The sequence below is a fragment of the Bos indicus genome, chromosome 28 (assembly GCF_029378745.1).
Source record: "Bos indicus isolate NIAB-ARS_2022 breed Sahiwal x Tharparkar chromosome 28, NIAB-ARS_B.indTharparkar_mat_pri_1.0, whole genome shotgun sequence".
Taxonomy (NCBI): Eukaryota; Metazoa; Chordata; class Mammalia; order Artiodactyla; family Bovidae; genus Bos; species Bos indicus.
The window spans coordinates 6,751,135-6,773,042 of record NC_091787.1 but is presented as its reverse complement, the minus strand read 5'-3'; the positions used below and the strand labels follow the sequence as shown (position 1 = coordinate 6,773,042).

The 21,908-nt window shown below is 43.2% G+C and overlaps 1 non-coding gene across 1 annotated transcript; it reads right to left on the bottom strand.

The window, feature by feature from the left end:
- Positions 1-17,255: 17,255 nt before the first annotated feature.
- On the bottom strand, positions 17,256-17,327 carry TRNAC-ACA (transfer RNA cysteine (anticodon ACA)). The gene has a single exon. It is a non-coding gene; the product is annotated as a tRNA-Cys (tRNA).
- Between the last annotated feature and the right edge of the window lie 4,581 nt (positions 17,328-21,908).

Sequence of the window (21,908 nt, the reverse complement as noted above, 5' to 3'; positions counted from 1 at the left end):
AGTGATGCAACAGCAGTTGCTTTACGATGTTGTGTTAGTTTCTGCTGTACAACGAAGTGAATCAGCCACATGTATACATACATCCCTTCCCTCTTGAGGCTCCCTCCCACCCCACCCCCATTCCACTCCTCCAGGACATCACAGAGCACCAAGCTCAGCTCCCGGTGCTGTACCGCAGATTCCCGCTAGCTATCTATTTTACACGTGGGCTTCCCCAGTGAACTCAGGGGGTAAGGAATCTGCCTGCAACGCAGGAGACAGAGGTTCAATCCCTGTGTTGGGAAGGTCCCCTGGAGGAGCGCATGGCAACCCTCTCCAGTACTCTTGCTTGGAGAATCCCATGAACAGAGGAGCCTGGTGGGCTACAGTCCATGGGGTTGCAAAGAGCTGGACACGACTGAGCGTGAGCACAGCCAGGAGAGTGTATATATGTCCATCCCAATCTCCTACTTCATCTCACCTCTTTCCCCACTTCCCTGTCCAACATCCATTCGCTACATTTGTGTCCTTACCCCTGCCCTGCAAATAGGTTCACCTGTACCATTTTTCCTAGATTCCACATGTATGTGTTAATATATGATATTTTTATCTTTCTGACTTACTTCACTCTGTATGCCAGACTCTATGTCCATCCACGTCTTTACAAATGACCCAATTTCATTCCTTTTAATGGCTGAATAAAATTCCATTGTATATATGCACCACATTGAGTCATGGACTAAAAAAAAAAAAAAAGCATTTATTAAAGGAATTCCCTGACAGTTCAGTGGTTAGGACGCCATGCTTCCACCGCAGGGGGCACAGATTTGATCCCCAGTGGGGGAACCCGCATGTAGTGGGATTTGACCAAAAAAAAAAAAAAATGCTGTAAATTTAGGTGCTTTTCCAAAAAATTATTTTAAAAATTTATTAAATTGATCAGCCATTGTATTTTCTTTAAAAGAAATAAAATGTTTCTAAAATGTTTAAAATAGAAAAAAAAAATCATAAAAAGAGTCTCTTCTATCAAAGCAGTTCCTCTAGGTCTTGAGATTATGAGCATCTTGACATGTGCTTTTCAGTAAATTTTCACCTAGGCAACTATGAAACTGTACTTTTTTCCAAATCAAAAATGAAGACAATTGGGTTTTGTTTTCTTAGAAAAGGCAGGTAGGCCTTACACTAAGATGGAAAACTCCGGGTTAGACCAGAATACAATCGGTTTCCGTCTCTGGGATCACCTCTGTGTGATTGACGGTGCCTATGCAGTGGGAGGTTTGGGGAAGACTTGGCACTTCGCGGAGAGGCGGGCTTAGGCAGACAGCCGCTGTTTGATTACACGTGGCTGTCTTGGGGCAGAACCGCAGCAGGAGCTTTGATTGCTCACCGGAAGTAGCAACCGGGCTCCACGCACCGCTCACCCTCCTAGCATGGGTGGATCATGGCTTCATGGAGAAGGCAGCAGCCTTGCCTGGAAATAAGTGTGTCATCTGCAACCAGCCTGCTGCGAAGCAAAACTGGTGAGGGGGCCTGGGTTTTGTGATAGTTTCAATCAATTCTTTTAACCCTCAATGATACCATGAGATAACGTTTTTATTACTGCTTATAGAGGTGAAAATCTTTTTTATAAACCTCTAAAGCTCACCCCAGTGTGCTCTGGAGGCGCCCAGCTGATGTAAATAAATCCACTTCCAGCAGTAAAGAATCCCACGGGCCTACTGAGTATGTGTGGCTTCAGATTGCCCGAAGAAAGTTCAATTGATTCAGGCGGGGCAAGCGAACCCGGACATCCACATACAATAAACACTGGCTTTCTGGGATTTTAATGTTTATTTTCTCAAAGGAAAAAAAGGCATCTTGAGTGTAAAGAAGTGATCTCTCCTTTCCCACTGGCAAGTTGGGCAAGTAACCAGCAATGAAGGTCTGTGGCTTTGAACCTTAACGCTGATGGTGGCGCTAGCGGGAGAGAACTCACCTGCCAGTACAGGAGACATAAGAGGTGCAGGTTCAATCCCTGGGTTGGGAAGATTCCCTGGAGGAGGAAATGGCAACCCATTCCTATACTCTTGCCTGGAGAATCCCCATCAGCAGATGAGCCCGGTGGGCTACAGTTCACAGGGTGGGAAATACTCGGACATAACTGAAGCAACTGAGCAGGCATGCACTGATTAAGGCTGAATCTCTATCTTGTCTTTCAATAGAAACTGGCCCGGGCAACTTGTAGGGGTGATGAAAATGTGTATTTGGATTATGGTGGTGATTATGTGACTCTATATATTTTCTAAATTCATCAAACGTATAACTTAAAGTAGGTGAGTTCTACTATACATAAATTATTCTTCAATAAGGCTGCTAAAAATAAAAGCAGAGAAAGATTGAATTGCTTAACAGATTTGAGTATTGCAGAGAGCTTGTCTCGGTGGCTGGAGAGCATCAGATCCTAAATTAACTGCACGTGTGTCTTCTGTGGTCAGGACTCAGAAGTCTGCATCCTGGCCTCCTCAAACCTGGACAGTTCATGATAGAAGGCAGTGTGGTTGCATGGGTTCTGGTGGTTGCTTTTAAAATTCTGCCGATGAGATTTTATATATTTAAAATTAGAGATACCAAGGGAACATTTCATGCAAAGATGGGCTCGATAAAGGACAGAAATGGTATGGATCTAACAGAAGCAGAAGATATTAAGAAGAGGTGGCAGGAATACACAGAAGAACTGTACAAAAAAGATCTTCATGACCCAGATAATCATGATGGTGTGATCACTCACCTAGAGCCAGACATCCTGGAATGTGAAGTCAAGTGGGCCTTAGAAAGCATCACTACAAACAAAGCTAGTGGAGGTGATGGAATTCCAGTTGAGCTATTTCAAATCCTGAAAGATGATGCTGTAAAATAAAGTGTTGCACTCAATATGCCAGCAAATTTGGAAAACTCAGCAGTGGCCACAGGACCAGAAAAAGTCAGTTTTCATTCCAATCCCAAAGAAAGGCAATGCTGAAGAATGCTCAAACTACCACACAATTGCACTCATCTCACACGCTAGTAAAGTAATGCTTAAAATTCTCCAAGCCAGGCTTCAACAATACGTGAACCGTGAACTTCCAGATGTTCAAGCTTGTTTTAGAAAATGCAGAGGAACCAGAGATCAGATTGCCAACATCTGCTGGATCATGGAAAAAGCAAGAAAGTTCCAGAAAAACATCTATTTCTGCTTTATTGACTATGCCAAAGCCTTTGACTGTGTGGATCACAATAAACTATGGAAAATTCTGATAGAGATGGGAATACCAGACCACCTGACCTGCCTCTTAAGAAACCTATATGCAGGTCAGGAAACAACAGTTAGAACTGGACATGAAACAGACTGGTCCCAAATAGAAAAAGGAGTACATCAATGCTGTATATTGTCACCCTATTTATTTAACTTATATGCATAGTACATCATGAGAAATGCTGGGCTGGAGGAAGCACAAGCTGGAATCAAGATTGCCAGAGAAATATCAATAACTTCAGATATGCAGATGACACAATCCTTATGGCAGAAAGTGAAGAAGAACTAAAGGGCCTCTTGATGAAAGTGAAAGAGGAGAGTGAAGAAGTTTACTTAAAGCTCAACATTCAGAAAACTAAGATCATGGCATTTGGTCCCATCACTTCATGGGAAATAGATGGGGAAACAGTGGAAACAGTGACAGACTTCATTTTTTTGGACTCCAAAATCACTGCAGATGGTGATTGCAGCCATGACATTAAAAGATGCTTACACCTTGCAAGGAAAGTTATGACCAACCTAGATAGTATATTGAAAAGCAGAGACATTACTTTGTCAACAAAGGTCTGTTTAGTCAAGGCTATGGTTTTTTCCAGTGGTCATGTATGAATGTGAGAGTTGGACTATAAAGAAAGCTGAGCGCTGAAGAATTGATGCCTTTGAACTGTGTTGTTGGAGAAGACTCTTGAGAGTCCCTTGGACTGCAAGGAGATCCAACCAGTCCATCCTAAAGGAGATCAGTCCTGGGTGTTCTTTGGTAGGACTGATATTGAAGCTGAAACTCCAATACTTTGGCCACCTGATGTGAAGAGCTGACTCATTTGAAAAGACCCTGATGCTGGAAAACATTGAGAGCAGGAGAAGGGGATGACAGAGGATGAGATGGTTGGATGGCATCACTGACTCAATGGTCATGGGTTTGGGTGGATTCCGGGAGTTGGTGATGGACAGGGAGGCCTGGCATGCTGCTGTTCATGGGGTCGCAAAGAGTCAGACACGGCTGAGCAACTGAACTGAACTGAACTGAACTGAAAGGGGTGACAATTATGATTTTATTCTGGGAATTAACTAAGGAATCAGTTATATTTCCACCCAGCAAGTTATTTCTGAGAGATTGAGAAGGAATCAGTAACAGTTGCAGATGGGCCAGAAATGTCAGAGATTATCGATGCCATAGGAGAAATCAGCATCTTTGTGTTTGAGACTGTTTAACCCTTTTTCCATATCTCTGTCTTTTCTTCTTTTTTTCTGCATAAAGTACAACATGATTATATCTTCATACACAACCAAAATACAAAACATCATAGTAAATTGATGGCAATAAACCATGGCCTTTCATTTGCATGGCGTGACAAATGGTTCATAGCCTTAGTCATAAATGAGTTCTTAGAAACCGGTGGCAAGGATTTCTCTCGTGGTTCAGTGGTTAAGACTGCAATTTTCCACTGAAGGGGGCATGGGTTCAATCCTTGGTTGGGGAACTAAGATTCCTACATGCCACAGGGCACAACTGAAAAAAGAAACCAGTAACAAAAACACTGATATTCCAAAAGAAATGAAAAAGAAAATGAAATAACACAAATGACTAGTAAGGATTAAACATATACGAAGATGACTGAGCTGCACAATAGCAGAAGAAAAGCAATTTCTGTGTAATATCATATTACCAAAGATTAAAAATCTAACATTTGTACAGTTTTAGGAAACAGATCCACATAAACAAATGTGGGGGGACAAGACTGATGAGGTCACATCTATATAGGGGGAATTATATCATTTAGACTCAAAACATAAACTTTGGACATTCTTATCTTGGCAGCTCCCACTCATTAGAATATAACTCTTTTCTTTTTTTTATTGAGATGTTATCAGCATACAACATTATATTAATTTCAGGTTATAATATCATGATTCAAATGTGTATGTATTGCAAAATGATCACCACAGTAAGTCTAGTTAATATTCATCACCTTAGTTAAAATATTTTTTCTTATGATGAGAACTTTTAAGACTGGCTCTCTTAACTTCCAAATATGCAATAGAGTATTATTAACTAGTCGCCATGCCCTACATCACATCCCCAGGCCTAATTTATTATGTAACTGGAAGTTTGAACCTTTTGACCCCTGGACCCATTTCATTCCTGCACGCCCCCCACCCCACAACCTTGCCCTTGGCAACCACCAATCTGTTCTTTGTATTTATGAGTTGAGTTTGAGTTTGATCTCATTTTTCTGAATAATAAATTTAAACGATTATAATGTCTTTATGTTATTGTAAATCTAAAGGTTAATGGAACATTTTTCCATTCCCCAAAGCTATTTCAGTGGTGAACAAGACCTCAGCAGATTCCCAGAGAGGGGTGAACTATTTATGTTTTGATCTTTATCCCTCAGTGAGACATCAACTTTTTATTTTTTTATTTTTTTTCTTTTTTTTTTTTTTTTTCCTGTGGCTCTTGACTTTTTTTTTTTTTTTTATTCTTCCAATTTTATTTTATTTTTAAACTTTACATAATTGTATTAGTTTTGCCAAATATCAAAATGAATCCACCACAGGTACACATGTGTTCCCCATCCCGAACCCTCCTCCCTCCTCCCTCCCCATACCATCCCTCTGGGCCGTCCCAGTGCACCAGCCCCAAGCATCCAGCATCGTGCATCGAACCTGGACTGGCAACTCGTTTCCTACATGATATTTTACATGTTTCATTGCCATTCTCCCAAATCTTCCCACCCTCTCCCTCTCCCACAGAGTCCATAAGACTGTTCTATACATCAGTGTCTCTTTTGCTGTCTCGTACACCGGGTTATTGTTACCATCTTTCTAAATTCCATATATATGCGTTAGTATACTGTATTGATGTTTTTCCTTCTGGCTTACTTCACTCTGTATAATAGGCTCCAGTTTCATCCACCTCATTAGAACTGATTCAAATGTATTCTTTTTAATGGCTGAGTAATACTCCATTGTGTATATGTACCACAGCTTTCTTATCCATTCATCTGCTGATGGACATCTAGGTTGCTTCCATGTCTTGGCTATTATGAACAGTGCTGCGATGAACATTGGGGTACACGTGTCTCTTTCCCTTCTGGTTTCCTCAGTGTGTATGCCCAGCAGTGGGGTTGCTGGATCATAAGGCATACTTATCATAAGGCATACTTATCAGTAATTACCTTAAACGTAAATGGGTTGAATGCCCCAACCAAAAGACAAAGACTGGCTGAATGGATACAAAAACAAGACCCCTACATATGTTGTCTACAAGAGACCCACCTCAAAACAGGGGACACATACAGACTGAAAGTGAAGGGCTGGAAAAAGATTTTCCATGCAAATAGGGACCAAAAGAAAGCAGGAGTAGCAATACTCATATCAGATAAAATAGACTTTAAAACAAAGGCTGTGAAAAGAGACAAAGAAGGTCACTACATAATGATCAAAGGATCAATCCAAGAAGAAGATATAACAATTATAAATATATATGCACCCAACACGGGAGCACCACAGTACGTGAGACAACTGCTAACAAGTATGAAAGGAGAAATTAACAATAACACAATAATAGTGGGAGACTTTAATACCCCACTCACACCTATGGATAGATCAACTAAACAGAAAATTAACAAGGAAACACAAACTTTAAACGATACAATAGACCAGTTAGACCTAATTGATATCTATAGGTCATTTCATCCCAAAACAATGAATTTCACCTTTTTCTCAAGCGCACATGGAACCTTCTCCAGGATAGATCACATCCTGGGCCATAAAGCTAGCCTTGGTAAATTCAAAAAGATAGAAATCATTCCAAGCATTTTTTCTGACCACAATGCAGTAAGATTAGATCTCAATTACAGGAGAAAAACTATTAAAAATTCCAACATATGGAGGCTGAACAACACGCTGCTGAATAACCAACAAATCACAGAAGAAATCAAAAAAGAGACATCAACTTTTTAAAAAGCAAGCTTGGCTCTCAGTGAGAGGTGATACAGCTCCCTCTAGACAACTATTTTTTTCTTCCAAACAACATGGCCACAAAGCAGCATCTGAGGATTTGTAAGTAGAAGCCTTCACGATGCTCCTTAAATTGTTTGATTTGCCAAAGCAAAACTACTCTTTCCAACATTTAAAAATAAGTACAAATATATCTGTGGAGAGGGTTGTATATGCAGTTAGAACATGAATTCTTGAAACCATTTCCATCTATTAATACATAATCAGAATGACTGAAATATTTAAGACAAGACATTTACTGCCAATATCATACCCTCTGAGCTGGACTGCTGTGTGACTGAGTCTTCCTAGACAGACTCTTCCCGCATATCCTCTGCTTTAGCTCCTCTCTGAAGTACTTAGATAATAGTATCTGATGCACACTTTTTGAATTATTTTACAGATGTGAAACCCCCCACAACATAGAAGATGTTAACTGCCTGATGAGCATGAGTGCATAGTCTCCTGGAGCCTAGGATCCCTGATGTTGACCCCTGTGACACTGCCTTATGACCTCACCATCAACCAATCATACCCTGCAACCCTGCTGCCTCATGCTCAGGCTGTTCAGTCATGTCTGACTCTGCGAACTCCATGGACTGTAGCCTGCCAGGCTGCTCTGTCCATGACATTTTCCAGGCAAGAATACTGGAGTGGGTTGCCATTTCCTCCTTCAGGGGCTCTTCCCAACCCAGGGATCAAACACGAGTTTCTTGTGTCTCCTGCATTGGCAGGCAGATTCTTTACCACCGCGCCACCTAGGAAGCCTTTAAAATGCTTTGCTGAAACCCCTCGAGAAATTTCGGGCTTTTCCCCACACAAGTCACTTGTCTCATTGCTTGGTCCTGCAATAAACCTTCCTCTGCTCCAAACTCTGACATTTTGTTATTGTTTGACTGCCCTGTATGTTGGGCATGTGAACTTGCATTTGGTAACACTTTAATGCCTGTGAACTCTGCCTTATGTTGTATAAAATTTCACAATAGTAGAGTGTGTCCACCTGGGCTTGGAGTCTGGAAAGAGAAACACCAATTTCCAGATCACCATGCATTTGGCTGTCTTGTTTATCTAGACATTAATCTGCTCTTTTTGTAGAAGTTGCATAAGTATGAAGGTGCTAGGCATAGCCAAGGCAATAAGAGACAGGTTAAAAAAAAACAAACAAAACTGAAAGTTAAGTACAGAAGTAAGAACATACACTTCTGACTCAATGGGCATGAGTTTGAGCAGGCTCCAGAAGATGGTGAGGGACAGGGGAGCCTGGCGTGCTACAGTCAATGGGTTCCAAAGTGTCAGACACGACTGAGTGACTGAACAACAAAAGAACATATATACATAGAACATTTAAGTATTGCTGCAATCAAGCCTGACTTTCCAAGTCACTCTGGGTTCTCACAGCACTTGCAGGGCCCAGACAAAGGCATCAATAGAAGCTACATCCCAGGTGACTAGAACATTTAGAATGAAGTCAGCAAATTAGGGACTCCCAGGTTGCTCAGTGGTAAAGAACCCACCTGCCAATGCAGGAGAGGTAAGAGATGTGGGATCAATTCCTGGGTCAGGAAGATCCCTTGGAAGAGGGCATGGCAACCCACTCCAATATTCTTGCCTGGAGAATCCCATGGACAGAGGAACCTGGTGGGCTACAGTCCATGGGGTCACAAGAGTCAGACATGACTGAGCTTGCACACACAACACAGCAAACTTACCTAAAAGACATTTTCTCATTCTGCGTCACCACATACACCTTCACAGTGATCTGAAGACCAGGTGTGTCCTGAGGATGCTCGGTGTCCTGGGCTAGAAGATGATGCACTGGAAAAACTGGCCCCTTCCTGCACCTTTCTCTTCCCACCTTTTGTTCCACTCAGCCCTACAAGGTCCTACATGGAGATGTGGACTCACTGCCTAGGTAATACAGCCATGCTCCATCAGCATCCTCTCGCAAAGACGTGCCCCTGGGCCTGGGCATGTGTAGGGGTGCACACCAGTGATGCAGTGCTCTTTCAGGATGGTGGACCCAGGATAGAGACCCTTGCAGGTACCATCACCTCTATGGGATGGGGACATTGTGCAGAGAATTTCCAAATTTTAAATACATAGAACATATTCTGGGTGGGGGATGGCATGGGGTCCCAGAGGGCAAACCTCACTGGCCCTGCAGACTCCTCATTCTGTAGAAGAGACATGATCAGAGTGAAAGGGCTTCTATACTTTAAGGCCCAGGTTAGGGGCTCCTCTTACCTGGACCTAAAGGTGGTCTCAGAGACCAACAAAGATTCTGCAGTCTACCCTATGTAGACCTTGTAAACACAGAGACAAAAGATGAGTGGGAAGTGGCACTTAATTCATTAAAAAGCCCCAGAAGGCAGAAAAGACTAGCAGTCAGAAGTAAGAGCTGGTAACAGCACAGGCACTGGGCTTTCTTAAATGCTGCATGCGGGTTTCTCCCAGAGGATCAAGAATGAAAAGTGGGTCCTCAACCACCCTTTTAGAAAGAGCAGGTGGAGTCCAGCACTAGGAAGTTGTTCTATAAAAGCCAGGAAGACGCTGGGAATTCCCTGGTGTCCAGTGGTTAGGATTCTGGGCTCTCACTGCCAAAGGTATGGGTTCAATCCCTGGTGAGGAAATTAAGACCCCATAAACCATAGAGCATGGTCAAAAAAAAAAAAAAAGGTGCTGGGAAGATACTGAATCTAAAGATGAAGCATTCACTCACGTACAAATGTGAGAGATATTCACTAAGGCCCTTCTGTGTGCTTGGCAGTGTCTTGGCTGTTGACAAAACCTAGGTGAGCAAGACAGGCAAGTTTCCTGCTCTCAGTTTAGTTCAGTTCACTTCAGTCACTCAGTCACGTCCGACTCTTTGTGACCCCATGAATCACAGCACGCCAGGCCTCCCTGTCCATCACCAACTCCCGGAGTTCACCCAAATTCATGTCCATCGAGTTGGTGATGCCATCCAGCCATCTCATCCTCTGTGGTCCTCTTCTCTTCCTGCCCCCAGTCCCTCCCGGCATCAGAGTCTTTTCCAATGAGTCAACTCTTCACATCAGGTGGCCAAAGTACTGGAGTTTCCGCTTTAGCATCAGTCCTTCCAATGAACACCCGGGACTGATCTCCTTTAGAATGGACTGATTGGATCTCTGTGCCATCCAAGGGACTCTCAAGAGTCTTCTCCAACACTACAGTTCAAAAGCATCAATTCTTTGGCGCTCAGCTTTCTTCACAGTGCAAGTTTCACATCCATACATGACCACTGGAAAAACCATAGCCTTGACTAGATGGACCTTTGTTGGCAAAGTAATGTCTCTGCTTTTGAATATACTATCTGTGTTGGTCATAACTTTCCTTCCAAGGAGTAAACGTCTTTTAATTTCATGGCTGCAATCACCATCTGCAGTGATTTTGGAGTGGCTGGTGCCTAAATTCCAGTGGGAGAGAAGAACACAGGAATAAAGGGATCCACTCCTGTCTGTAGCAGATTCCCTGAGGAAAATGGAATGGGGAGTCATACGAGTGAAGTTAGTCAGAAAGAGAAAGACAAATATATTAATACGTTTATGTGGAATCTAGAAAAGTGGTAAAGATGATCTTGTTTGCAAAGCAGAAGTAGAAACACAGATATAGAGAACGAACATATGGACACCGAAGGGGAAAGGAGGATGGGAGGAATTGGGAGATGGGGATGGACACATACACTATTGATACTATTCGTAAAATAGACAACTAATGAGAACCTACTGTATATCTCAGGGAGCTCTACTCAGTGCTCTGTGGTGACCTACGGGAAGGAAATCCAGAAGAGAGGGGATGTATGTGTACATACAGCTGATTCAGTTTGCTCTACAGCAGAAACTAACATAACACTGTAAAGTGGCTATACTCCAATAAAAATTAATTTTAAAAAGAAAGAAAGAAAAGCGAATGAGGAGGCTATGTGTATGTGTGTGTGTGTGTGAGAGTGTGTGTTGAAGGGTGTGTGGAGGGGTGGCTGCCTCGGCTAGAGGGTCAGAGATGACCGAGTGACAAAGCCAGAGAGCTCAGTGACCAGTAGTGACGCATGCTGCCAAAGGGGCGGTTGGACTCTCGGGCAGATCTGCTCTCCTGTGGGGTGATGCTGAGTCTGAGAGGCGCAGAGGTTCTATTTTTCTTGGAAATGCCAGTGGCCCTCTAATCAGTCACGTGTCCTGGGATAAATCCATGCATCTCTCCCTGCCTCATTAATGGATTTATGAATTTTTGTGAGCCCTAAATAGGATCAGACAAACAAAGTAAAGAAGCCTGGTGCACGTTGCCAGTGTAGACAGCAGTCAGTACTACACCATGATAATTCCCCATAGTTCTGATACACCTTGATTGCCAATGATTTTCTCACACAGAGTGTGATGAGGCTCAGTTCCTAGAGAAGTGAGCACAGCTGTAAGATGAAGAATACAAATTTGTTGGATGGAGAATGTCCACTGAGGCTGCCAGATGACAAGTGATGGCAGTCAGTGAGGGAGGGGGTCAGGGAGAGGGCATGAAAACTCAGCCTGGCAGTTCATGGGGATTTTTGCAAGCAAACAGTACTTGGCTGGCTTAGGGTCCTGAGAGGCACCCCAGGCTCTGCCACAAGCTGGCTGTGCCACCTTGGGCACATCTTCATCTCCGTGGGCAATGGTTTTCTTAAATTTTTATTTTTTAATCACTTTCAGAATAAAAGAATGAATGGAATCTATTCTCATTTGAATACCACAAGGATAAAGGATCTTGTTAAAAGGTAAAGGTCTAAGGTGGGGACAAGGAAACTGTATTTTTACTAAGCACCCAGATAGTTCTCAGATGTGTCTTCTGAGCCCAGTTTGAAAAACATGGAGCTGGATGACAATCTTGGGTCTTGGGTAACCACTTTATGAAAATCGAACCCAGATTTGTCTCAAGACTCTGCTTATATTATAGGATCAGATGACCCTTACAGATGAGCAGGCTTAAGATCAATTTCTCTAGCTCCCACACAGGCTAGATGGTTGACTGGATAGAGGAATATTTGCAAACTGCTTTGGGCACCTCAAGAAGGGTGTTGTCTCAATGTGAAAATAGGTAAATGGGTGTTTGCTAGAGCTCTGAGGTCCCCAGAGGATAGGGGAGCTATGGAAAATCAGCGTTGTGTTTTGTATTAAAATTTTTTAACTTGGAGGAAAGCAAACCCTGATGCTTCTGTCGGGCTCCTGGGAATCTGATCTTTCAGTCAGGGTAGGCAGAGACAGCTTCTATCCAGCTCATACTCTCAAAAATGATAATATTGGCTCTGGGAGCAACGGTTTTGGTAAACATGCTTCTCTGCCTCTAATTCAAATGATCCTTTCTGTGTAACAACAAAACAAAAATAAACAAAAACAAAAGACATAACGCAAGCAAGCCAGGCTATCTGGTGTTACTAGGTTCTGAGCTATTGCTTAGTGGTTACCTGACTTGGGCTTTGGGAGACTGAGTTTTTTCATTTACAGCAACATCACCCCTTTCTGGGCTTCCCCAGTGGCTCAGCTGTAAAGAATATGCCTGCCAATGCAGAAGATACAGGTTTGATCCTTGGGTTGGGAAGATCCCCTGGAGGAGGACACGGCAACCCACTCCAGTGTTCTTGCCTGGAAAATTCCACGGACAGAGGAATCTGGAGGGCTACAGTCCAAAGTGTTGCAACAACTGTGTGACTGAGCATGTACGCACACACCCCCGTCTACTAATTTGTGGATGGGAGAGATAATGGCTATGGAACCACATTGGACATGATGGAGGTCTTCACCCCCTTTTTTATCATCCTAACTAACCGCATCTCTCCATACCGAATCTGTGAGGTTGCTCAGAAGCTGGCAAATATTCAAGGATGCTGGGAGAGTTTAGGATGGCTGCAAGTGAGGGCAGGATGGGGGGTTGTCGGGAAGCATTTAACAGGAGGCTTCCTGTGTGCTGTTTTGGGTCTCTCAGGAATTCTCTGCTCCTTATTAATTCCTGAATATTCAGGAATTAAGAGGAGAGGCAAGCCTCTCCGTGGACTGAGGAATCCAGGCATTTCCTTCATTAGTGTTTCTATATGGTGATAAGTACCCTCTTCCTTCTTGTGAACCATATGGTAAAAGTGATTGTTTACAAATCTCTCTCTTTAATATGGATTGCCTATGTTTTCTAAGTCTGGAATTTTAATCTTTATCTTTGCTGAGAATAACTACTTTGTAAGACAGTATATATGCCCACACCATGTTTATTAAAACACCATTGCTCCATCAGAGCTCTGGTCCCCGTGTCTCTCCCTCTCTTTTTTTTCAGGCTGATCCCCTGAAGCGCAGAGGCTCTCTGAGTTCACTTTCCTGCCCGGGTTTCTAAGACCCTCTCGAGAAGGTGCTCTGTGCCTTCACCCCATCGAGAGGGCGCCTGAGGCCTCCATGAACAGAGCAAGCCCCGTGCAGGGGCTTCATTGGCTTTCTGTGTAAACCAAGGAATATCAGCCTCTTTCTCTCCTTTACTTTCTTATTGTCGACTCCAGACCACCAAGTTCTGGTCCATTAAAGGACCTCAGCAGGGGGTCATCAGAGGAAAACACTGTGGCCAAAGCAATTGTGCGGAGGAAAGGGAGCAGAGACTGTGATTATTCCGCCAACAACAGAGGCTATCATCAGACCAGGGTTTCTGAATTGACTCACACCGCAGGGCGTAAAGAAGAAAAGAAACTCTGGAGGCAGACATGTGAAATCTCATCAGATGCTGAATGGGACCAGGAAAACCAAAGATGAGACCCAGGCACAGTTTTTAAGATTTTTTGACGTGGACCATTTTAAAAGTCTTTGTTGACTTTGTTACAATACAGTTTCTGTTTTAGGATTTTTGGGCCTGTGAGGCATTTGATTCCCTGACCAGGGATTGAATCTGAACCCCCAGGTGAAGTCTTAATCCCTGGACCTCCAGGAAAGTCCAGAGCCTCTCATCTATTAAGCCCTCAGTATTAACTCTGCCTCTAAGCTGATGATTTGGTGGCTCAGATGGTAAAGTGTCTGTCTACAATGTGAGAGACCTGGGTTCAATCCCTGGGTTGGGAAGATTCCCTGGAGAAGGAAATGGCAACCCATTCCAGTACTCTTGCCTTGAAAATCCCATGGACAGAGGAGCTTGGTGCAGGCTACTATCCATGGGGTCGCAAAGAGTCAGGCACGACTGAGCGACTTCACTTTCAAGATCACTTGATATGGGCTCCATTTGCAGTCTGCTTTCCACCAGCCTCTCTCTGTTCCAGAAACACTCTGGCTTCCACCCAAACCTAACCTTGAACCTTTCTTCTCCATCTCATCCTCATCGCTGTGACATTTCCCCATCTTTATACTGTAAGGTGTCCTTTTTCTACTTCTGCCCTGCATCCCTCCTCCTCTGCATCTTCAGCCTGGCACCATCTCCCCTGATTCTCAGAACTGCATTGCCTCCTGGGGACCACATTAGATGAGCCAGCATCTCCTCAAATTCAATTCTGAGCTCATACACAAATCCTCCCACTCAAAAAAAAAAAAAAAAAAAAGCCTCCTAGAGTCTTTCTTCATATACTGTTTGTTTATTTGGCTGGGTCTGGTCTTAGTTGTAGCATGGAGGCTCTCTAGTTGCAGCTTAGTTGCTCTGAGACATGTGGGATCTTAGTCCCCCAACCAGGGATCTTAGTTCCCCAACCCAAACCTGCGTCCCCTGCATGTGCGGCAGATTCTTAACCACTGCACCACAAGGGAGATTCCTCACTAGGTCCTTGTATGGCTCTTTCTTCATTTCCTTTTATCATCCAGACTTCGAACCCTCTTTTACAACTTTTTAATCATTCCTCACCTCTAAAAAGCCAACAATTGGGATTTTTTTCTTTGTCTTAAGAACATTTAATTAATGGGTAAAGAATTTAGATATAATGGTTATTAATCAGTATCAGGCCCATTTGGTATATTCACACAAATTCTACACTAAAGATCTTAATTCTGATTTTAATGTTTATTAGAGTGCTAAATCTTACCTATCACATTTCTTTGATAAAAACATCTAAATAAAATTTTTAATATTTTGAAAGAATAAATTAAGAAATATTTCAATGTAATTAAGATTAATCAATTGTTTAAACATTTTAAATTTCCCTACTTTGACTGTCTCTATGAAGTTCTAGAGATTCCTTAAACCACTATCACTTTTCACACCAACTACAAATTTGGGAATTGTCAAGACCATAGTCAGATTCAGTCATTCACTATACAAGTTCTTGCAGAACTCAGACAAGCCATTATACTTACGGTTGTAGTTGATTACAACAAAACAGGTTAACATCATGCATCAAAGGTGCATGTAGGGCAGGATCCTAGAGGTCCGTTGAAGCTTGGAGCTTTCAGTTGTCTTCTCAAAAATTTGGACTTCTGTTTTAAGACATTAGCCAACTGCGAACTTAAAAGAGTTGCATCTCAGATACTCAACACACTCAAAAAGATGGAACATTTAGGTCTAACTGGGGGACTCATCTTCTGCCCAAGCCAGCCCTTGCATGCCTATGGCAACAATTTTCTGCTCAGAAAAGCATAGGACTGGTCTCACCCCTCCCTCTCTTGCTGGTGTGAGGCTGGTATAGATGAACAGGGGTGTAGACACAACAGGATGGCCATGCACACCCCACGCAGTGTCAGAGAGAGAGCAAGGGCTTTGTGGACACGGCACTCCCTCAGCCCCTTTTGTATCCCCTGAGGTTTCTCCTAGTCTCTCCATTCATTTCTCAGGTCTGTTTTATATGCATGTTTTTTCTGTCATCATCAGGGTTTAGATCCAGGGAAAACTGGCAGACTTAGTTTCCAATGATGTCCAGAAAAAATAAAATGATTAAGAAAGTAGAATATAGTGTAATAAATAAAAGTTTAAAAAATAGTTTTCGAAATTGTCAGAATGAAGAAAACTTAAAATAAATACTATTTCATATAATGAAATTAAAGTCAATATTATTTCTATAAATAGAATTTGGGGGGCTGCTGCATAGCTTGGGGGACCTTAGTTCCCAAATCAGGAATTAAACCCAGGCCACCTGCTGTGGAAGCATGGAGTACTAACCACTGGAAGGCCAGAACATTCCCTATAATTTAAAAATAAAGGAGAAGAATAACCTCCAAGGTAGATAGAAAAAAAGGAAATAATGAAATAAAATTTTAATTTTTTTTGTGTGTAGCAGAGTTTTATTAAAGTGAAAAAGGGACAGAGAAATCTTCTGACACAGACATCAGAAGAGGGACGGAGAGTGCCCCCCTTCTAGTCTTATCAAGGCCTTATATACTTTTTCCAGACCTACTCCCGCAACATACACCTTAAAGTAACAAGATTAGAATAAGCAATAGAAAGCTCTTACCAGACCCACTTCCATAATAAACATTTTAAGATGACAGGATTAGTCAGAAGGTTCTTGTTAAGGAAAAACATGTCCTCGAGCAAGATACATTGTTATATTGACTAAAACAAAGCACTGTAGAAAAGAACCTTTGTCTTTTTCTCCTTGAGAGCCCCAGACCTCCTCCCCTTCCTCCTCCCCCCGCTCCTCCTCCTCTCCCTCCTCCTCCCCCCCCTCCTCCTGGACTTCTTATCAACCTACCTAGAAATTGACTCTCTCATTCCCCCCTTTTCTTTGAGAAGAATTATGTTGCCAAGGGAAAGGGGCATCATTTTCATTCCGTAACTACTTCCTGCTGTTGTGGGGCAGCATCTCTAAATTGTTGAGGCAACATATTCTCCTAACCCTCATATTGAGGGTCTCTGATCCAGGGGGCCCCAAGTAACAGTTGGAGGAGGCTGTGGCACTCAAAGGAGCTTGGACAACCATTTGTAACTCAAAAGCTTTCAGAAGGTTAGAAACAAACCCTGCTTTACAGTTACAGATGTAAGGCAAAATGGACTGTAGCCTACCATGCTCCTCCATCCATGGGATTTTCCAGGCAAGAGTACTGGAGTGGATTGCCATTTCCTTCTCCAGAGGACCTTCCCGACCCAGGGATCGAACCTGGGTCTCCTGCATTGTAGGCAGACGCTTTACCATCTGAGCCACAAGGGAAGTCCTAAAATAGGCATTAAACCAAGTTAAAACCTAATCAAAATTAAAAGTGACATTATGTCCATAGTTAAGGTACAATATGTTATACTAGTCCATCTTAGGATCGTGAGATGTCATCTCAGAGTTGAAAAAAGTCCTTTCCTTGAAGTGGAGAAATCCACCGTGGGAAGCCTTCAATTGATGAGGAGGGTAGTGCTCCGCAGACCCAGAAATTATGTCGATTGTGGAATGCGGCATAGGAATGAGCCCAGGACAGAAAGGTGTTGTCTTGAGGGTCAAACGACAGGCTCAGGACTTTTGGAGTCAGCAGAAGCAAGCCCACACAGATTCTTAGGCCCATCTTTTTTCCTGGCTCAAACAGCAGCTTGTTTGACTCAAAGGCTGGGCCAGGAGTTAACCTTCCGATAATGCCTACTGAAAAGCTAAAAGCTTAATCACATAGTTAATTTTAAGGCTTCAGGATCTATGACAATATCTGTGCACGAAAATGGTCTGTCATAGAGACAGTCCCTTCTTTTGCAGCGGGGACAGTTTGAGCCCTCATTAAAGCTATCGGTAGAACTGAAAACCAACCGTCTTGTGTTTCCTGAGTTAGCTTATATGGCTGGCTTTTAATAATGTTGAGAGGGTAACAGGCAGGAAGGCCAGGGGTCTCCAAACGGAGGAAATAGCCTGCAAGTGTCAGACATTTTTCTCTCTCTTAAGCAGCAGGAGGAAACAAACTAGAGATATTTTTTTCCTTCTCTATACAAATTTGAAAAGGAGGTCTCTCTTAAAATACTGTGTAGCCATAATGACACCTGGTTTCACCAAAAGTTAATTTTCAAACCTAGAGATAATCAATGCCTTTCTCTTATGGAAATGTTTGTCTTAAGCTATGCTAACGTACTATGCATTTACCTCAAACTCTGTCTTCAAGTCGTTTTCGTCTCCTGGCTCAGAACCTACTTGACAAACCAACATGTTATACTCAGATATTGTTCCCCTAATCTATGTAAATGAAACTATTTGTATGGTGATCTGCCCTTCTTCAAGATTCAAGTTAATCATTTTATGGCCTAGGATGAACCATTTGGTGCCAAGATTATCCCAAAATGCATCTTATGGGTGAGGGGCCTGGTGCCATTCTGAGTTTTAAGACATTCCTTTCTTTCATTAACAGACTGATAGTGACTATATAACATCCAGCTGAAGACTAGCAGGGGGGTACTCTTTCTGCCCCCTTCTGATGCCTATGTCAGAAGCTTTCTCTGTCGCTTTTATACTTTAATAAAATTTTATGACACAAAAGCTCTGAGCGATCAAGCCTCGTCTCTGGCCCCGGATTGAATTCTTCTCCTCCAGGGGCCAAGAATCCCGGCGTCTATTTTAGTTCAACAACAACCTTTCAATGTCATTAGCCTTTTCAACTTTTTCTGAAGATTGGGGTCTCCAGGAACAGTGTAAGTGATATTCTATCCTAGAGCCTTTGACGCCCCTTGAGTTACAGCAGATTCAAAGATGGAGCCATTGTCAGTCTGAACTTTAGAGTTTAAGATCCCACTTACATCATGAGAAGTCAGTACAGTAAGATTTTGTCCATTCATTAATCTCGGGCTTTAGTGAATACTACTTTTGATGTGAAAACAGGTGAGGATCATTGAGCTTGATAATGACAGCAACAACATTTTGTGCTTGACCCAGTGTTTTTCCATCAGCCCACATTTTAGGATTTACCTTTTGTTCAATTAATGGGAGAGAAAGAGCAGGCTCCATATGCATGAAAACAGAGGCCTGGACCTTGCTCAGTACATCCCTCCCCAGAAGGGGTGACGGAGCCTCCAGCATGATCCGAAACTCGAAACTCGTGAGAAAACAGCACAGAGTCCCAGTTGCAGTCACAGTTAAAGGATGACTGAAATAATAGCGTTTGGCTCATCCAGACAGTCCCATTACGGTAGTGGATCGGGAGGAAAGCGGGCCAGGGGCTTCAGTGAGCACAGAGAAAGTTGCCCCAATGTCCAAAAGAAAATCGATCGACTGGCCCCCCACAGTTATTAATACCCATGATTCCTCAGGTGTAATTAGGATGGGAGCTTGTGTGTGGGGACCCCCAGGCACCTTCAGTCCAGATTGTCTTGAGAGTCCGACCCCTGGGGCCTACACCTCAGAGGGCAGTCTCTCCTCTAGTGTGGTCCTTTGCAGACCAGACCTGGAGCCGAGGGCAGCTCAGATGCCTGAGGGCAATCCCACTGAGATGCCCCGCCTTTCCACAGTAATAATAAGTCCCTCTCTTTTCACCTGGGTTTCTCTGCGCATTCCTCCTCAGGCTGTTTCAGAGCAAACCTAACGGCCATTGTTGAGGCTTCAGTCTTTCAAATGCCACTTTTGACTCTTTTTTCCTCCTCATTTTCTCTACTGTAATATACCATCTGAGCCAGTTGCAACAATTTTTTTAAAGACTGATTTAGTCTAAACACCTGTTTTCCTAACTTATGGCAGATATCTGGAGCTGATTGATTAAGAAATCTATCTTTTAAGATAATTTCTCCCTCTGTAATTTCAGGATCAATGTCAGCAGACATGTGGAGAGCCTCAGTAGTCTATAGTAGGAATTTACCAGGAGTTTCCTTTTCTCCCTGTTCTATGTCAGCCAACTTAGCATATAGTCTTAGCACGTGCTCACTTGAGTCCTACAAGAATACATACGGCAAAGTGGCTCTGTTACGGGAACGGTTTTGCTCCCAGTAGGAAGGAGGGCTATTTTGTGTTCCCTCTTTCTCCTTGTCTCACGTTCAAGCCATTCATCTCCAAAAGTTGTAGCTTCCCCCCAAACTCAAGTTTTCAACTCAGGAGTCAGTGTCTGTCCCAAGACATACTTTACATTTGACCCAGTAAGCTCATAAGGTAAAGTGAGTCCTATAAAGTCTTCTGTGTACTTTTTGGATCCTCTAAATAGTCTTGACCACAATTGGGACTGTTTGAATTTCTACCAAGACTGAGACAACCCCTCCTGGAAGGGTACCCTGATTCTCAGCTGTTCAGCTGGGAGCCCCAGATACAGGGGCAAAGTAAGAGGACAGGACGGAGCTGTAGGTTTCACACCCAAATCTGCACCCTTAGGACACAAGTCTCGCTTGTCTCACAGAGAGATAAAGAGCAACACATATGGCACTTCTACCCATTTCTCTTATTTCCTACAGAACCGGTCTAGTTGTAAAACAGTAATAATTGAGATCCTTCAACAGATCTGCGTTCCCCATCTTCCAAAGGATTCTGTGGCCATTCAGTATCACAGAAGAAGATCAGGTGTGTCTTTTTAAACTCTGGGGACCAAACTTGTCCCAGCATTTAAAAAAAAACAAACAAAAAAAAACATTTTAAAGGACTGGTTCTGGAACTGCTAGCTCCCATCTGTAAGAGAGAAAAAAGCAGCATCCAAAGCCGTGGATTCTTTCTACCAGAGGCATCCCTCCCTGCTCTAGATGGGGGTGTAGACAGACTTTCCACCAAAGATTTCCTTCCCTAGTCGAACTTGGTCTGTCCCTTACCAACACAGGTGCCTTACTTGTCTCTCCTGGTTCTACCACCGAGGTGCAGTGGAGATGCCCCAGGGGTAGACCTGATGGCATCCCAGACCGATGTCCAGTTCCTCACCATTAAGACCTTTGTCTGATTTTCGCCTCTCCTCTGATGCCACCCAGGGTCGAACAGAGTAGCTTTCCTGGAATGTTTCCCAAGCTAGGACAACTAGGGGAAGCATCCATGTTCCATGTGCCTGAGCACATTCCCACATACAGTCCTGACCGCAATGCTGCTGCTACCGCAATAGAAGCATTGAATTATAAAGAGATAAACAAAGCACCCAAGATGTCTCTTCTGAGTGTCACCACACCAATATATGTGATAGCAAAAGAGGTAGTGGAGGGTTGGCCAGCAAGGAAAAAGTGATTTTTGTCCCCAAGCTACTAGGGCCAATCCTTTCAGTTCATTTCCACAGCTTCCACAAAAGAAATATCTAAGGAGTTGAGACAGAAACCATCAGAGAGCCTTCTCTGGTCTGCTAAGAGCTAGTGCTACCAAAGGAAGAAGCCCATTGCATTTCCAATCTGACCAGATCCTGCAATTCCCGATCTGTGTTCTCGAAAACCTCATGGTCACCAGCAGTGCTTCTATCCACATAGGTAGGAGACACAGTCATGAGAAAGACTCACTTTCAGGTCTCTGGCCCCTGAGGCAGGCAGCCAAGAGACTGACCTCTAGCCTGAGAGATGTTCCTGGAGCTAGATCTCTGCCTCGCTCCCAAACATGCTCTTAGTAACTTTCTAGCAAGGCTTGCCTAGTCTAGCGAGGCTAAGCACTTCCATACATGGGGTTTAACTAAAAGTACAAAATAACAGCATAGATCACAAGTCCCTTGAAAGTCTATGATCCAACAGATTAGGTTAGTGGTTCTAATTTCCCAGGCAATTATAAAATGGTCAAAGAGACCTGGAAAAGCTGACCGAGAAGGGAAAGTTTGGTTCACACACTTTGCCCATTTCTGGTCGCTTCCCTCGCAGGGATCTTGGATGTCTTTTGGAGTTGACTGGTCGGTATAAA